This window comes from Pinus tabuliformis, chromosome 7, assembly GCF_031772625.1.
Source record: "Pinus tabuliformis cultivar Carrire ecotype Pingquan chromosome 7, CPIR1, whole genome shotgun sequence".
NCBI lineage: Eukaryota > Viridiplantae > Streptophyta > Pinopsida > Pinales > Pinaceae > Pinus > Pinus tabuliformis.
In genome coordinates this window covers 1,525,031,898-1,525,050,473 of record NC_142293.1, presented here as the reverse complement: position 1 = coordinate 1,525,050,473, position 18,576 = coordinate 1,525,031,898, and the positions used below count along the sequence as shown (strand labels likewise).

At 40.5% G+C, this 18,576-nt stretch overlaps 1 pseudogene; it reads right to left on the bottom strand.

Annotated features, from left to right (window-relative positions):
- Positions 1-18,209, bottom strand: part of LOC149253640 (transcription factor SRM1-like) — a 28,119-nt pseudogene extending 9,910 nt beyond the window's left edge.
- Between the last annotated feature and the right edge of the window lie 367 nt (positions 18,210-18,576).

The following is an 18,576-nucleotide window of genomic DNA, read 5'->3' as shown; positions in this document are numbered from 1 at the left end:
AATCTCATTTTTTAATCTGCATTTCCTACCCCATCTCAACCAACATATCAACATCATGATGACATAAGTTGCAACAATGATTATCACAATACATCTTTGACCTACTATACATGCATAACAACATATAGACACTGACATGCATAACAAATTCATATACAACTGACATGCATTCATATCAAACACTTCCTAACAATAACATCATCAACTTCTACATGACAACACAACTATAATAATGACCATCACCATGCATACACATCAAAGACATATAAAACCTATATGCACGCATGAAAAACACATTACGCCCATCCAATCCAAAGTGTTGAACCATGCTTTGATACCACTCTATAACACCCTCCTCCCACACTTACCCAAGCAAGCTAACTAGTCCACTGGGGTAAATATGTGATGAAGAGTTACTATGATATTACTCAACCTCCTAGATCACCTTAAAGAAGTGGAATCAACAAACCAAAACCTTACTAACCTTTCTCAGGAGCTACAGGACCCACAAGAGCTAAACCACCCGTCCAAGTGCCCAAACCTTGAGCCATATTGTTTTTTCACAACAAAAAACCCCAGTTGCATGCACAAGCCTACATCCACACGATTGTAGATCTCTAGTCGCTCCCATAAGCCTGCAAGGGAGATACTGCAGTCTTTTTCAACCAGTTATATGCCTGCTACTATGAGATTTGAGCCACTTTTTTAGGGCTAGTCTCCAAACCACTACCCATAAATTGATGAGACTTTCCAAGACAATAAATGACACCAAGAAAAATCCTCTAACACAAAACTTGATCAAGGACTTGACCTAACCAAGCCTAACCATGACAGACATTCTGTCAAACACATGATAAACATGAAATCTACAGGTCATAAATACAACTCTAAACATAGGGGTCTCATACTTATCTGAGAATCATCAAGAATGTTTAATGCCCTCTCATATTAGATGCAATAACATCTATTAGGTCATGCATTCGATGACCAATCACATATTCATCAAACATGTCAAGAGCCATAAACAATATACAACATATAACCAACATATAACCAGAAATAACCAACATATAAACCATGGCAACTCAACCATGACGTCACCATCATAATTTGAATACATATACTCATAGATCACAATAGAAAATACCTCTTATTAACATGTGAAAATGCCAACCAAGTCAGGGAAGTCCACGTACCACCTGACCATAGATTAGGCTGAACCAAGTATTTCTTTCAGCCAGACACCCCTGTGCCATATTCCAAGAATGAATGTGGGATCTCATGGAATAAACCAAACAAAACCAAACCAGGGTTTCCAGAGTCCAAACCACCTCAACCCTCAACTAGTGATTCCACCTCATGGTTGGACATCACTAACCATCATTAGATCGGTCTCTACCCAAGATGTCTAGGGCTAAAGAGAATTTGTTCCAATGTGGCTTCCAGGACTAGTAACTCAACCCACAACTACCGCTGGATTCCATGGTGTTTGTCCACCCAAGGCTTCCAAGACTAGTACCTCAACCCAAGTTGTTACAGGGCTTCCAGAGCGTTTGTCCTACCAAGGCTCTACGAACTAATAACTCAACCCACAACCATAAGGAGCATGAGCACCAACTAGAAAACACAGAAAGAAACCCACAACACCATGGTTATCTAGGAAATGACAAGGCTAGTCAAAACCATTGTCAATCCGGACAATCCTCCATGCCAGTGACAAATCATAACCAAGAAACCACATACATGCCAAAACTAGCACGAAAATCATACATGCAACTCGGTACCTGCAAGCAAAACCCATTGTAGTTGTTGATCCTGCTATCCTTTTGTGCTTTCCTACTTTTCCTTTGCCTTCTTGCTCCAAATCCCAAGTATGCCACACTCCTCCAAGAGTGCTCCAAGAAAACTCTAATTGTCCAGGAGTATGAGAGAGAGTAGAATGAGAATGCCAAAGACTGAACTGACCAAAAGCTGACATTGACAAAAGCCATGAACTGATCCTCAGAAGCCTTTTTATCATTGAGGCCTCTATTTTCTTCATTTTCCTTCATTTTTTTTCAATTTCCTTCTCATGCAAATCTGTGACTCTTCAGCTTCCTTTTCTCCTATTTGTTGAAAATTCAACAAGAAAATCCTAATTTAATTTTGTCCTTGAATTAAATTAGGAATAAAATTGTAATTCCACATCACAAGACAACTTGTACGAGTTAACTAAGTTAATTTGACTTAGTTGGCTCAGTTAATTTGGGTAGATGGTCTAACTTGAGTCATGTAGAGTTTCTCCTACATTATAAGAGCCCTAGTTGAGTTTATTTTGAGTTGTAATTAATTAATTTAGTTTAACTGAGTTAAAGTCAGCGAAACTAGTTCCAACTGATGGAGGAACCAGTAGGAGGTCATACAGTGGGATGTTGCTTCATGTGTTCAACCAGTTAACTGACGATTCACTCATAAATAACTCATGCATGTCAGATTTGAGAGTTAACCAGTTGAGATTAGAGTTCAAGGACAATGTACTATCAGTTGTATAATCATCTGAATTGTACATATGGTGCATGAAGTCAAAGGAAGACCTATGAGGATTGTGCAATTCATATTGAGGAATTTCCCTAATTAATAGGGGTCTAATTCCCAAGGAAATAACGCAAGGAAATAGGGACTTGGGCAAGCCAAAATTTGGTTAAGTATTGACCTGAGCTTGTCTAAGAAGCTATGAGATAGATAGAGATAGTGTAGTGGTTGCTCGGGCTTAAGAAAAGCATTGTAATCTTCTCATATTTTATGACTAATGCAATACACAGATAGCGTGGGTTTTTAGCTATGGCTTTCCATAGGAAATCATTGTGTAATGTGTTGATTGAATTCTTTTTCTTGTATGCTTCATGATTTCACGATCGTTTAATTTGTTTCCATTGATGAGTATAGTATATTCAAGTCTATTGTTTTAGTAAATTACAATTAGAAGTTTGAATCTACAAGGAATTTCTACATGGTATCAAAGCATAAATCACTCTAGAAGAGGAGAATACGAGTTTGTCTTTTGTAGGTGAAATCGAATTTGCAGTATCATTCTTCAGAGCCAGCAGGATGTCGTTCTACGGATTGAGACTCGAATATGCCCTTGAGGGTAGTTTGAACTATATTGCTTGGAAGGACAGGATGGAGGCAGTGTTGGAAGATAACGAATTGAAGGAATTCATAGGCAAATTTATTCCTAAGCCTCCAACAACTGATGCTCAAGATCTGGTAAAGTGGAGAAAATGTGTTGTAAAAGCGAGAAGGATCATACTAAAAGGAGTTAGAGATCATATTGTCTCGAACCTCCACAGGAAGGAGACTCCATATGTAATATGGAAGGCCTTGACAGACTTGTTTCAGAACAACAGTGAGCACAGGAAGCTGACATTGAAGGACACGCTCAGGAAAATTAAGATGGAGAAGGGTGACACAATACCAAAGTACTTGACCAAGGGTGAGCTTGGAAGTGTTGGTGTTACAGTTTTTAAAGATAATATGGTCAACCTAACACTTCTAGGCCTTCCCAAGAGCTGGCACAACTACCAGGATTTGGTAAATGGGAGGGAGAAGCTACCAAAGTGGAAGCATTTGTGGTCCAACTTGGTGCAAGAAGAGATTCAACGTAACACTAGAGATGGATCCTCATCCAAGCATGATGAGGAGGAGAACCATGCCTTGGATGGAAAGGCAAAGAAAGGGAAAGAGAAGTCATCCCATTCCAAATCAAATTCTATTCAGGCAGGCAAGAAGAAGGACTTGTTGAATATTAAATGTTTGCACTGTCATGAGCTAGGACACTATGCCACAAAGTGTCTACACAAGAAGGCCAACAAGAAGCCTTCAGGAGGAGCAGTAGGTAAAACTCTTGCTTCACAATTTGAGTTGGATTTCACCCTCATTGCTTTCATGGTGACATCAGCGATGGATAGTGTGTGGCATCTGGGTAGTGGAGCCTCGTTCTGTATGACCGATAACAAAGAATTCTTCAGTGACTTGGAGGAGAAGGACCTCCAGATGCACATCAAAATAGGAGATGATGGAAGGTACAGTGAAACTGACATTAGTACTATTAACTTTCAGAGGGAGTCTAATTCTCCTCTCACATTAAAAGATGTCATGTATGTTCTGGGTCTAAAGAAGAATTTGGTTTCAATTGCTATGTTGGAGGACCATGGCTATGATGTGATATTTAGCAAAGGAAATGCTTTCCTTCGTCACATAGCCCAGGGACAAGTGAAGCAGATTGGGGTTCAGGTGAAGAACCTCTACAAGTTGGATGTAGAAGACAATGTTGCTTTGAGCATAAAAGCAGAGAAGGTGCAAAGTTGAGACATCGGTAAATTATGGCATAGAATATTGGGCCACTTGCACCACATAACTTTGAAGATCATGCAACATATTTCTACAGGACTTCCCAAGGGTACACTAGATCAGAGAGATAAATGCAAATGGTGTACATTGGGTAAGTACACCAAAGCCACCTTTCATGATAAGAACATTCGAGTGCAAGCGATCCTTGAAAGAGTTCACTCATATCTGTGTGGACCATCCTCGACAACCTCCACGACCAAGCATAGGTATTACGTAATATTTGTAGATGATTTCTCACGTAAGCACTAGATTTTCTTCATGTAGGATAAATATTAGACATTCTCTAAATTTTGTGAATTTAAAGCACTTGTTGAGAAAGACACTGACAGGAAAGTGAAGGCTCTCATGAGAGATAGCGGTGGAGAATATGTGTCAAATGAATTCAAGAACTTATGTGCATCAGAAGGCATTCGACGGGAGTTAACAACACCCCATAACCCACAACAGAATGGGGTTGCTAAAAGGAATAACATAATTATTGTGGGAGCTACACAAACAATGTTACATGATCAAGGCCTACCATTTGTTGGTTGAAGCATGCAACACAGTTGTGTATGTGTAGAATAAGAGTCTCATCAGGATCTTTGGTTCATCATTTTACTGTCATGTTACCAAGGATGCAAGGAAAAATCCAAAACCAACAACTAAGTTGGGCATATTTATGGGGTACACTGATACACATAACAACTATCGGGTGTACCTGCCATCTCATAGGATGACAGTGGTTCGTAGAGATGTGAAGTTCAATGAAGAGAAGGCCATGAGATGTTCCCTTTAGAGAGAAATTCAGTTGCATGCAAATGAGGAGCTTTTAGCTCCAAAGGAAGAACCTTAGGATGATGTGGAGAAACCACATGCAGAGGAGTAGAGAGTGGAAGCATCCACTCATGCAGAGACTTCCAGAGATGGAAGGAAGCGCACCAGAGAGGCTGACAAATTAATGCATGATGCTAGAGAGAATGTGGAGCACCCACATCACAACGCAGGTAGAAGAGGTCACCAGATAAATGCACTTGCTACATGGCTTTGATGAGCGAGAGTGTAGAGATTGAGCCATCCTCATTTGAGGAAGCAATGCAAAAACCAATATGGGTTGATGCTATGGTAGAGGAGTATGACTCCATTATCAAAAACAGTGTTTGGGAAGTGGTCCCAAGACCAACAGACAAGTCAATGGTGAGTTTCAAACGGCTTTACAAGGTAAAGCAAGCAACAAATGGGAGTGTGGAGAAACATAAGGCCAAAATTGTGGCCAGAGGGTTCTCTCAGGTGGAGGGAATTGATTACGAGGAGCCCTTTGCTCCAGTAGCAAGGTACTCTTCAATCGGATCTATTCTAGCGCTTTCAGTGCAGATGGGATGGAAGATACATCAGATGGACATGAAGACAACATTCCTCAACAGAGTGATTGAGGAAGAGGTGTACATTGAGAAGTGAGAAAGATTTGAGACATTCAATGGAGAGTCGCATGTGTGAAGACTCAAACGAGCATTGTATGGATTGAAACAAGCACCTCACCCTTGGTACACAGGATTGACAGCTATTTCACCAGGTTGGGCTTCACCAAAAGTGAAGCAAATGAAAACCTTTACCATATTGTGACTGAAAGTAAATTGTTGATTATAGTATTATATGTCGATGATTTATTTCTAACAGGTGATGAGACGCTGGTAAAATCTTGCAAAGAGGATCTTGAAAGAGAATTCGAGATGAAGGACCTAGGGATCATGCATTATTTCCTTGGTATGGAAGTATGGCAAGAAGATGAGGAAATGTTTCTCTCTAAGGGAAACTATGCAAACGAGAAATTGAAGAAGTTCCACACGGAGAGCAAAAAACCCATGGAGACTCCTATAGCAGGGAATTGGAGGAAGGAAGATGTTACTTCAGGTGAAGTAGTGGAGGCTACTATTTGCAGGTAGCTTGTGGGTTCACTTATGTATTTGGTGAACACACGACCAGACATATGTTTTGCAATTAACTAGCTTATTCAAGCAATGGTTAAGTCTACCAAACTATATTAGAAGGCAACTAAACATGTGTTAAGATACCTCAGAGGCACTACTTAGTTTGGTCTTTGGTATAGACAGGTAGAGGGAGTGAAGCTGCAAGGCTTCACAAATGCATATTGGGCGGGGAGTCCATCTGATAGGAAGATCACATCAGGGGGAATCTTCAGTATTGGGTCAATAACAATTTCTTGGTACAACATGAAGCATATACCTGTTGCACTCAGTTCAGAAGAATCATAGTACATGACTGGTAGTCAAGCAGCTTGTGAGGCTATCTGGATGAGGAAGATCCTTGTTGGTTTATTTGGTTAATAGATGGATCCTACAGTGATTTACTGTGACAATTAGAGTTGTATCAAAGAATCTAGTTTTTCATGATTGGTCCAAGCATATCGACATCTGGTATCACCATCTACAAGATTTCGTGCATAGGAGAATCATGTTGTTGGAGTACATTCCTACAGAGGAACAAGATGCAGACATCTTGACTAAGGCATTCTCAAAAGGAAAATTCGAGTTCCATAAGGGCAGGATTGGGGTATCTGATAATCCCTTTCTTGTTGAGAGGGAGTGTTGAAAATGCAACAAGAAAATCCTAATTTAATTTTGTCCTTGAATTAAATTAGGAATAAAATTGTAATCCCACATCACAAGACAACTTGTACGAGTTAACTAAGTTAATTCGAGTTGAGGGTCTAACTTGAGTCATGTAGAGTGTCTTCTACATTATAGGAGCCCTGTTTGAGTTTATTTTTAGTTGTAATTAATTAATTTAGTTTATCTGAGTTCAAGTCAGTTAAACTAGTTCCAACTGATGGAGGAACTAGTAGGAGGTCAGTCAGTGGGGTTCTGCTTCATGTGTTCAACCAGTTAACTGATGATTCACTCATAAATAACTCATGCATGTCAGATATGATAGTTACCTAGTTAATATTAGAGTTCACAGACAATGTACTATTAGTTGTATAATCATCCGAATTGTACAGGTGGTGCATGCAGTTAGAGGAAGGCCTATGAGGATTGCATAATTCATATTATGGAATTTCCCTAATTAATAGGGGGTTGATTCCCAAGGAAACAACACAAGGAAATAGGGACTTGGGCAAGCCAAAATTTGGTTAAGTATTGACCCGAGCTTGTCTAGGAAGTTGTGAGACAGATAGAGATAGTGTAGAGGTTGCTCGGACTTGAGCAAAGCATTGTAATCTTTTCATATTTTCTGACTAATGCAATATACAGATAACATGGGTTTTAGTTGTGGCTTTCCCTGGGAAATCATTTTTTTTCCCTAGGAGAAAATATCGTAATTTCCATTAATTTGTGAAAATTGTATGCTGTAAATGCCATAGGCATATGCAAGTACCATGACCGTAGTCTACTGTGAAGAGTTTGTAAAAAACAAGACTGTAAATTTCTACAAACTGACCCTGTGATGGGTATATTGATGGTTGCTGCTCATATACAAATTAATTACATGTTTCAAAATTTCACCATTGGTGATTGATGTTCTGTTGCCAAAAAAGATATAAACAAATAGAAACTGATGAAATTAGGGCCTGTCTGCCCTCTGTATTTCCTGATCCATATATGGTCTGTGGAAAAAACAATAGGTCCACTCAGGTGAGTGCTCTGTAATCATTCATTCTCCTCGAGGACGATGCATTGCCTCTTTCGATAACTTGTTCGCACCTTCATTTCACTCCCTGTAAATATGTGTGCATGAGACATGATCAAAATGTGATTTGAGAAAAATAATATCATCCAAAATAGTTCTGAGTGTATATGCATGGCATGTTGTTGTGTTGTTGAACCAATTTATGACTATTTCAGGGTCTCCAAATATTTTTATGTGTCTGCACTGTATGTTTTTGCACTGTTTGTATATTGCAAAGTATAAGAGGTGTCGGAGTGTAAGTAGCTCTGCAAAATTATTTGTTCCCTCTCCCAACCCCATGCCTATGTGAAAGAAATGTGTATCAGTCAGATGAAGGATTATGCCTCCACCACAACCCTGTGCTCGTGCTGCACCATCGAATTAGGCCCAGGGGTTTTCTTTGTCTATTAGTTCCTGTGTGATATTTCGGCACATCCATATGTTCCAGTAGACCAATAGCGGCAAATTCCAAGCTCTCGACTCAGTTGATGATTCCCACCACCTTTCCCAGGCATTAGGGATATCGTCACCGCTCCAAGAATGAGGGATTCTTAGTGTATGAAGGACTTGATCCCATGTATGTTGAGTTGTGGTACATGAGAGGAATAAATGGTGGTTTCATTCCTCCTCTGCATGGCATAAAACACACCAAGTCGGGCCTTGAAATGCCTGTTTCCTGAGGTTTGCTCCTGAAGGTGTTTTGTCCATAATAATGTTCCACATCAGTAGTTTGGTGCGCGAAGGGGCTTTTAACTTCCATAGATGACTCCACCAACTCTTCAGTCTATCAAGCTTATGGCCATCATCTATGATATCATACCCTTCCTTAAGGGAGTAGTTCCCTTTCTTTGAAAAACCCCATATCAATTCATCCTCCTCGTCTCTTAGGCGTACATGGGATTCTACTAATGCCTGCAAATAATTTCTCCACTATCTTTTCCATTGATCAGGTATGTCCCCGGCCTCCCCTGTTTGCCATGCTTGCTGATATATGGTTGTGTTGTGAGGGTCCCCGAGATGTGTGATGAAGTGTACCCCATTGAGGTTTAGCAGGGAAATCAGATCCGGTGGAAGCTGATAGGAATTCCCACTACCTATCCATGGATCGATCCCAATCCGGATAGACCCACCATTTCCAATCCTCCATATGAGGCCCCTTCTAATGATGGGAAGAGTGTTTATTACAGCCCTCTAGATCACTGATATACCCTTCCTGTTCCATGAGGTTCGTCTTAGCCAGTCTAAGGCAGTGCTCGGCCATATGTATTTGTGGGTGACCACCTCCGACCAAAGGCTCTTGTGCTTCAGGAGAAGCCAACCAAGTTTTGCTGCTAGTACCTGTGCGAAAGCAGGGAGATGCTTTAAGCCCCAACCTCCCCATTTTTTAGGGGTTGTGATCCTGCTCCATTTGACCCATGCAAAGGGCTTTCCTTCTTTGTGTCCCTTCCATAGGAAATGACTACAGACTCATTGAATCCTATGTAGTATCCCTTGGGGGATCCAGGCCAAGGACATCCAAAAAACTAGGGTTGCTTCCAGCACTGCTTTTATGAGCACCAGTCTACCAGCTCTGGAGAGTAATCGGTGGCTCCAATTATTTAATCTTTTTTCCACCTTTGCAATCAACCAGGTCCAGTCTGCAATTTTATAACCATCTGCTTTAATCCTGAAGCCCAAGTACTTCAATCCATCCTTCAGTGCCAAGGTTTGGTAGGGGAAATTTTGCAGTGCTAGCTGTGTTTCTTGTTGTGTGCAGTTAGAGAAGGATATTGTAGATTTTTCCCCATTTATTTCCATTCCTGTAGCAGCAATGAAAAGCTTCAATATCTCTATGAGAGTGATGATGTCTTGTATTCCCTCATCTAGGAATATGATTATATCATCAACAAATAACATATGTGTTATAAGGCATTGTTTCGAGATATTGAGGCCCCGGAGTTTCCCAGCTCTCTTCTCCGTCACTATTAGTCTGCTTAGTCCTTCCATAACCAGTAGAAAAAGTAAAGGGGATAAGGGGCAACCCTTTCTGATTCCCCTCTCCATCTTGTCAAAAGCCTTTGAGAGGTCAATTTTAAGTGCCACCCCTTTCAGATTCTTTAGCTTCATGGAGTGGAGGGCCTCTTAGGCAGATCCTATGGCTTCATGGATTTGTCTATTTTGAAGAAAGGTAAATTGCTCCTATGAGATGTGTTCAGATAGGATTGGCTTGATGCGATTTTCAATAGTCTTTGCAATAATTTGGTAGATATAGTTGGAGAGGGATATAGGGCGGAAGTCATTGAAGGAGAGCGAGGAGTCCGATTTGGGAATGAGGGCGATATAAGTAGAGTTGATAGGGGCATATATGTGGCCAAGGATTCGACTTTCTTCCACCACCTCGAGAAGGTCTGGTCCAATGATGTCGAAGAAGGCAAGGAAGAATTCCACAAACCAGCCATCCAGTCCTAGACTTTTGTCCTTCTTGAACCACTTGAGAGTGCTCTCTAATTCCCCCATGGAAACTGGTTTGATAAGGTCCTCCATCCCATTAGGTTCCACGAAGCCAGGGAAATGGCCAACAATGTTGATGATTTCAGCAAGTGATGTTCCAAGAGGGGCTTTGAATAGCTACTTGAAATGTGAGATACCCAATTGAGCAAGTTGAGGGTGTGTGTTGGCAATCTGATCTAGGTCCGAGGGCATCTGCCAGATGGCATTCCTAGCTTTCCTTCCATTTGCATATTTATGAAAGAACTTTATGTTGCCATCCCCCGCTTGGAGCCAGATAGCCCTGCTTCTGAGTCTCCATGATTCTTCCCGGTCAAGTAGGATCTTAGATCTTTGAGCCTCCAGAACTACTAGATGTAGCTTAGCTTCTATGGATAAGAAACCTTGACCACTTTCATTCGTTAAGGAGGCCAACTGAGTTTCGATGTCAGCTAGAGTGTGTTCATCCCTAGCCTTTTTCCTTTTTTCCTACTCAATTGCTAATCTCTTTAGCTGTTTCAGGTTGCTACAGAACCCTTTAACCTTCCTTTGGTCCATGAGTGGGGGCTGAGCTTGCCAAAACTCCGAGACCATCTTGATATAGTCGGGGTCCTTTAGCCAAGTGGAGTTAAATTTGCAAGGCGCCCTAGGTTTTCTAGATGAGCCAGCCACTTCCAGATATATGGGGGAGTGATCTGATATTCCCCCCCGAACCCACCCATTGCCTGTAGATGGTGAGGGATTGAAAAAGGTATTCCTGAATGAGGAATATGTCTAGCCTTCGACCAAGAGTTGCTTCACCAGTTTGTCTGTTATGCCATGTTGGCATCTTCTTGTTCATGGGGACATCTATGAGGCCATATTGTTCTAGGATGGTGCTCAGCTGATCTAAGAGGGGGCCTAGCTGCGAGTGGTGCCTCCAGGATTCCTCATGTCCAATGGAGAAATTCAGGTCATCCCCTAGAATTGTAGATTTGTTGATCAAGGGATTTTCCAGGAAGGTTTTCCAGAAGGCTAGTCTATTTTGATTTGGGGCGTAGATATTAATGATACGAAGCTGTTTGCCCAATTCTGTCAAGGAAATGTCCATGCCCAGGAAACCCTGGCCTCCCCATGAAGAAATCACCTTAATAGATAAAGGGTTTATCCCAATGGTTAGGCCACCATATCTTCCTGCTGCATCCAAAGGTTGGAGGTGCCAGTCGGGTAAGATGGCTTGAAGGGTCCTAACAATATATTCAGATGGGCCAAGGGTTTCCTAGAGTAGTATCATGTCACAGGGTTTACAATTCAAAAGTCGCTTGAGGGCCAATTTTTTGGAGGGGCTAGCCAAACCCCTACAATTGTATGAAAGCCACTTCATCAGGGAACATAGTTAAGGGTGTCAGTTGCTCTAAGTGCCCTTTCAATGGTGTTTTGGCGCCCCTGGGCCACATCTGACCCCGCAGATTTGATGGCTTTGGAAATCTTTGAAGGTCTGCCTCGGGAGGATTTGAGCTCGATGGAGGGGGGAGGGATGCCCAGACCTAACAGATTAGGGTTTTTCAGTTGATGTGAGCGAAGATTGTAGGAATGCGAGCCCGAGGCAGAAGGGGGGAGAGAGGGATAGTGAAGATGACTCTGTCCATGAACCGTTGGCGAGGTGGTGGAAAAAATGGGGGGAGGGGTTCGAGTGCACAGTTGATGGGGGTAATCTGTTAGGCCCCTATAATACTAGTGATTCCCCCAATACTATTGTCATTGTATCCCTTATTGTTATTATTGTGCCCCTATTGTCCCCTATATTGTTATTAGTATGCCCCATAGAAACCCACTATTGTTATTTTTGTGCCCTTGTGTTATTACCGTTATGTCGGCTTGATTAAATTGTGACCCCTTAGACTCTTATATATAGAAGGGAGGTTTAGTCATTTCTATCATCCAAGAATTGTTCATTTGTGTAATGTAAAGGAGGTTTCCCCCTCGAAGAGGCTGAATTCTAAGGCATTGATCTATCTTTTCTATCTTTTTGTGAGCTGGTTTCCTAACATTTGGTATCAGAGCTTAGGATTATAGGGTTTTGCTGCTCCAAACAGGTCATCGTGGAATTTTCGCTATAACTTTGTTTCTGCGACATTTCAGAAGCTAAAAAAAAAACCCATTTGCGCTGAAATCGTTCTAAACTTCGGGTCTGAATTTCAGAGCTTGTATCACTATATTTATGGAGATATGATATGAGGAAGTTAGCGTTTTTGCAGATTCCCGAATTACATTCCAAACAGGTGACCTGGGGAAAATCATCATAAATTTTGTTTTGAGCATCAGATTGAAATTTCGTAAGAAGTTTCAGAAAGAGGACAGCCTGTTGTTTTTTGTGTATCAATTTCAGATACTAAGGTCGAAACAGTGACACGTGGCATTTCGTACAAGTTCGCTCTACTGAACTAGTCTATAATCAGGCCACCGTGGGAGATTTGGCATAACTCTTCCTTGGAGAATCCAATCTTGATCAGACTTTCGGGGTTAGATAGAGGAATCAAAGGGATACCGTAGGATGGGATTTTAGATATTCAAGATTCGTAGTTACAGAGATACAACAGATTCAATATCGAGCTCTTACAAAGTGAAAAAAAAAAAAATAAAATGTGTAGTTTTTTTTAAATTTTGCATAAGATTGGTTTGAAAAATTAGTTTGAAGGAATTCAAAGGGAATAGTGAAGAATTATTAGTATTAATTAATGCCCCAAAGAAATAAAATGGAAACACCTAGTAAGCAATCTGAAAGCTCTAGCATGACTTGTGAAGAAGAGGAAGAAATGCAACATGATATATCAAAATTACAAGACCAAGTACCACAAATTTCACTCTCACTAAAGGTAAATGAAGCCAAGATGAATGGTGTGGAAGCTAATATGAATGGCATGCAAGTTAAGATGGATGGCGTGAAAGCTAAGATGGATGGCATGGAAGCTAAGATGAATGGCATGGACGCTAAGATGAATGGCATGGATGATAAGATTGAAGAATTGAAGATAAATTTGAATAAGTTGCTACAAGAAATGGTCACTAATGGTGAAAGTGTAGTAAAGGAAACTCATGATGAGAACAAAAGAAATGTTAATCATGATTTCATTGACTCTAATGTTGGATTGAAGACCCACCATGTTCTAAAAATCGATATGAGGAAGTTTGATGGCAAGGATCCCGGAACATGGATACTACAGATGTAGCAATTATTCAATCTCCATAATGTGCAAAACACACAAAAAGTACGTATTGCAACTTTATATTTGGAACCAAATCAGTTTGTATGGTATCAATGGCTTTGCTCTCGTAAATAAATTGTCACTTGGGCAATTTTTACGGAAGAAATGATAGCACATTATGAAGATACAAAAAGCAACATCTTTTTTAGTCAATTGATAAATTTCAAACAAAAGGGTTCAATGATGGAGCACATTGAGGACTTCCAAAAATTGAACATAAGAGTAAAAGATATTCTAGAGGAGCATAGGATTGATGTGTTCAAAATGAATTTAAAGGATAATATCCAACATGAGGTTTGCCTTTGGGAACTTGATTCATTGGAGAAGGCATTCAAGTTAGCATGAAAAATGGAAAGCAAAATTATGGCAACCGGGAAGCCTACCACTCACAAATATAAAGATGGAAGTGTTGTTTCCCTTATCCTTCCACAACCTACAAGGTTGACACCACAACAATTGGAAGAAAAAAGAGCAAAAGGGCTTTGTTACAGTTGTGATAGCAAATACACTAAAGATCATAAGTGTGCTGAGAAGAAATTATTCTACATAGATTGTGAAGAGGAGGAAGAAAAGGAACAAGAAATGTCAAAAGAAGAGGATATACTCCAGGAAGAAACCCTAGATAAAGAAGAAATGAATCCAACCATATCTTGTAATGCATTGGCTGGAATTACCACTCCACAAACTATCAAGATAGAAGGACATATCAAGAAGAAAAAGGTAATAGTGTTGATTGATTCGGGAAGTACCCATAATTTTATTCATTGTAAGATAGCAAAGGAATTGAATTGCTTCCTATATCCAACACCAGAGTGTCAACTGATGGTTGCAAGTGGAAGAACCATAAATTGCTCTGGAAAGTGCCATAATATCAAGCTATCCATGGGAGAATATGTATTGAAAATCCCAATGCTTTCCATTCCAATGGGTGGTGCTCATGTTGTACTAGGAGTCTAATGGCTACAATCCTTGGGTACAATAGCTTTTAATTTTCAATAACTTTTCATGAAATTTTGTGCAGAAGGAAAGGAAGTTGAATTAAGGGGTATTGCAGGGAAACTGGGAAAGATAATCAGCTCTAACGGTATGACAAAGCTTATAAAGAAAGAACAATGAGGTGTAATTGCACAATTATGTTCGCTAGAGGTTCCCATATTGAAATCATCTATTTCTCCAGATATCCAAAAAGTCTTGGACAATCATTCCAAGGTATTTGAGACTTCCAAAGGTCTCCCACCTATTCGTGATCATGATGATGCTATTCATTTGATTCCAGGAAGTGTTCCTCCAAACATCAGGCCGTACATATATCCCTATGCCCAAAAGAGTGAAATTGAACGTATGGTTGTAGAAATACTAGAGGCTGGCATAATTAAACCTAGTCAAAGTTCCTTCTCTGCTCTAGTAGTATTGGTGCACAAGAAGGATGGATCATGGCACATGTGTCCGGATTATTTGGAGCTCAACAAGGTCACTATTAAAGATAAATTTCCCATTCCTGTCATTGATGAATTATTGGATGAATAACATGGATCAGTTTACTTCACCAAGTTGGATCTTCGTTCAGGATATCATCAAATCAGAATGAAGACTGAAGACATTCTGAAAACAATATTTAGAACTCATGAGGGTCATTATGAATATTTGGTCATGCCTTTTGGCCTTACCAATGCACCTTCTACATTTCAAGGTTTGATGAATTCCATTTTCAAACCCTTCCTTAGAAAATTTGTGTTAGTATTTTTTGATGATATACTAATCTACAACAAGTCTTGGTAGGATCATGTTGAACATGTTGACAGGGTGTTCAAACTATTGGAAGAGAAACAATTATATGCAAAAAGCTCCAAATGTTTCTTTGGAGTACAAAAGGTGGAATATCTAGGTCATATTATATCTCATGAAGGTGTTAAGGTAGACCCTAGCAAAATTAAAGCCATTAAGGAATGGAAAATCCCCACATCCATAAAGCATCTGCAAGGATTTCTCGAGTTGACAGGGTATTATCGCAAGTTTGTTAAGAATTATGGGAGAATAGCAGCACCTCTAACAACATTATTGAATAAATATGCATTTTCATGGACTCCAGAAGCAACAAAGGCCTTCAAACATCTTAAAGAGGTAATGTGCCAAGCACCGGTCTTAGCTACGTCGGACTTCACAAAAACCTTTATTATGGAATGTGATGCTTCAGGAAATGGAATTGGTGTTGTTTTAATGCAAGATGAAAGACCCATTGCTTTCAAAAGTCGTCCAATCAAGGGAAGGTATTTACACAAAGTTATTTATGAGAAGGAAATGTTGGCAATACTACATGCACTTAAGAAATGGTGACCCTACCTAATGGGAAGACACTTCAAGGTAAAAACGGATCATGATAGTCTTAAATACTTTTTAGAACAAAGATTATCCTCTGAAAAGCAACAAAAATGGGTCACAAAGATGTTGGGTTATGACTTTGAAATCATCTACAAAAAAGGGAAGCAAAATGTTGTGGTAGATGCACTCTCAAGAAAGGATGAGGATGTGGAAGCATTGTTGTGCGCCATTTCTATTATCCAACCAGACTGGATAAACGAAGTAAGGGAGGAATGGAAGAATGATGAAGAAGTGTGGGCACTCATTCGAAAGTTACAACAAGATCCCAGTACATATGATACGTTTAGCTGGAAAAATGATTCGTTATGGTACAAAGATCGCTTATACCTATGTAAGAATTCCCAACTCAAACAAAAAATTCTTATGGAATTGCACACTTCTCCCTTAGGAGGGCACTCAGGATTTTTAAAAACTTACCACAGGGTTAAGAAGGAATTTTTTTGGGATGGCCTTAAATCGGATATTCAAAAGTTTGTGGCAGAATGTTTGGTTTGCCAACAAAATAAAGTTGAAACAATTAAGACCCCAGGTCTATTTCAAACTTTATCCATTCCAAGCCAACGTTGGGAGGAGGTTTCAATGGATTTTATCACAGGTTTACGCAAGTCCAAAGGAAAGAGTGTCATCATGGTGATAGTTGATAGACTTACCAAGTATGCACACTTTTGTGCATTATCACATCCATTTAAAGCCAGTACAATTTCTACTGCATTTCTGGAAACAATTCAAAAGCTACATGGAAACCCAAAGATTATTGTAAGCGACAAAGATCCCATTTTCACTAGAAATTTTTGGACAAAATTATTTTCTTGTCTCGGTACTCAGTTAGCTCATAGCTCGTCTTATCATCCTCAATCTGATGGGCAAATTGAGATAGTAAACAAATGTTTGGAAGGATATCTTCGTTGCTTTGTATCTGATAAACAGACACAATGGGTCAAATGGTTGCCTCTAGCTGAATGGTGGTATAACACTTCCTTCCATACTGTAGCAAAAATGACCCCATTTATGGCACTTTATGGATATCATCCACCATCCATTCATCATATTTAAGAGAAAATTATAAGATTCAAGTAGTGGAACATCACATCGAGCATCAACAACAAGTTATCCAACTCTTAAAGGATAACCTCATATTGGCACAGAATAGAATGAAACAACAGGTAGATCAACATCACAACGAAATAAGTTTTGATGTAGGTGACTGGGTATTCCTACAACTACAACCATATAAACAAATGTCCCTCAAGTAAGCTAAGAAGGATAATAAAGTATCACCAAAGTATTATGGTCCGTACAAGGTGTTGCAAAATATTGGTACTATGGCATACAGATTGGAGCTTCCTGCAGCTTCCCGAGTCCACCCAGTTTTCCATGTTTCATGTTTAAAGAAGGTTATAGGTGACAAGCTCCCAGTTCAAACAATATTGCTAGAACTTGACGAGGAAGGAAAAATCATATTGGAACCAGAAGCAGTCACAGAAACAAGGCATCCTTGTAGAGGTGGTCGACCTTATGGCATCTTCTGCAGCGAAATGGAACACCTTCATAGTCAAGGTTTTGACGACGCGAGAAATGTCTCCAATGGAGGGTTATCTTTTCCTCCAGCCCCTCCCTTGTATTCAAATGTACCAAGATACGCGCCATTGTCATGATTCTAGTCTTCTCGAAGGATTGATCGTGTTCCAAGTATGTGCCCATAGCGTATCCAATGTGCTTGAAGACCACAGGGGTCCAAAATTGCATCAGAAGGCCCGACAAGCAGACCCAAATCGACCCAACTCCCAGTTGCTCCCTCTCAGGGTCGAAGAGTTTATCCCATCTCTTTAGCAGGACCAGAGCAAATTCTATGTGCCAAAACTGGGATAAGATCCAGTCTGTGTATTCCTCCCTATGGAAGTGCAGGGCAAACCACCCTCGAGCCAATACCCAAATGATGGGCAATTCTTTTAGTAAGGGGCCCCATATCTCAGTGGTCCATAGACGAAGACGTTCAACAGAGTAATTTCTACCACGCACACGGCCAACCAGTACCTTCTTTGCAGTCTCTGCAACTTCACCCATCGAAATGTCTTCGCCTAGTGCTAGGTTAATGTCCTTATCCACTATTTTAAGGCAGTTGCCTTTCTTGGGCTTATCCGAGCGACGTGTAGTCGGATAATCCTTGAGGAGGCCACGACAGCCCTGATTTACAGTCTGGGGGGTGGAAGGGGTAGATTTAGGGTTGGGTATCGGGGAATTGAAGCAGCCTGAGCAGATGGGGGTGTTAAGGTTTGGGTTGCCTGGGTTTAGCATTGCACTGGAGAGAGCAGGGTTATTGAGGGAGGGAGGCCCAGACGAATGGATGCGAGAGGTGGCTGGGGTGCATTGTGGAGAGGATATGTGGGGGAGCTGGGGTAAGGGAGTGTTGAAAGTGGGCGAGGGTTGGAGG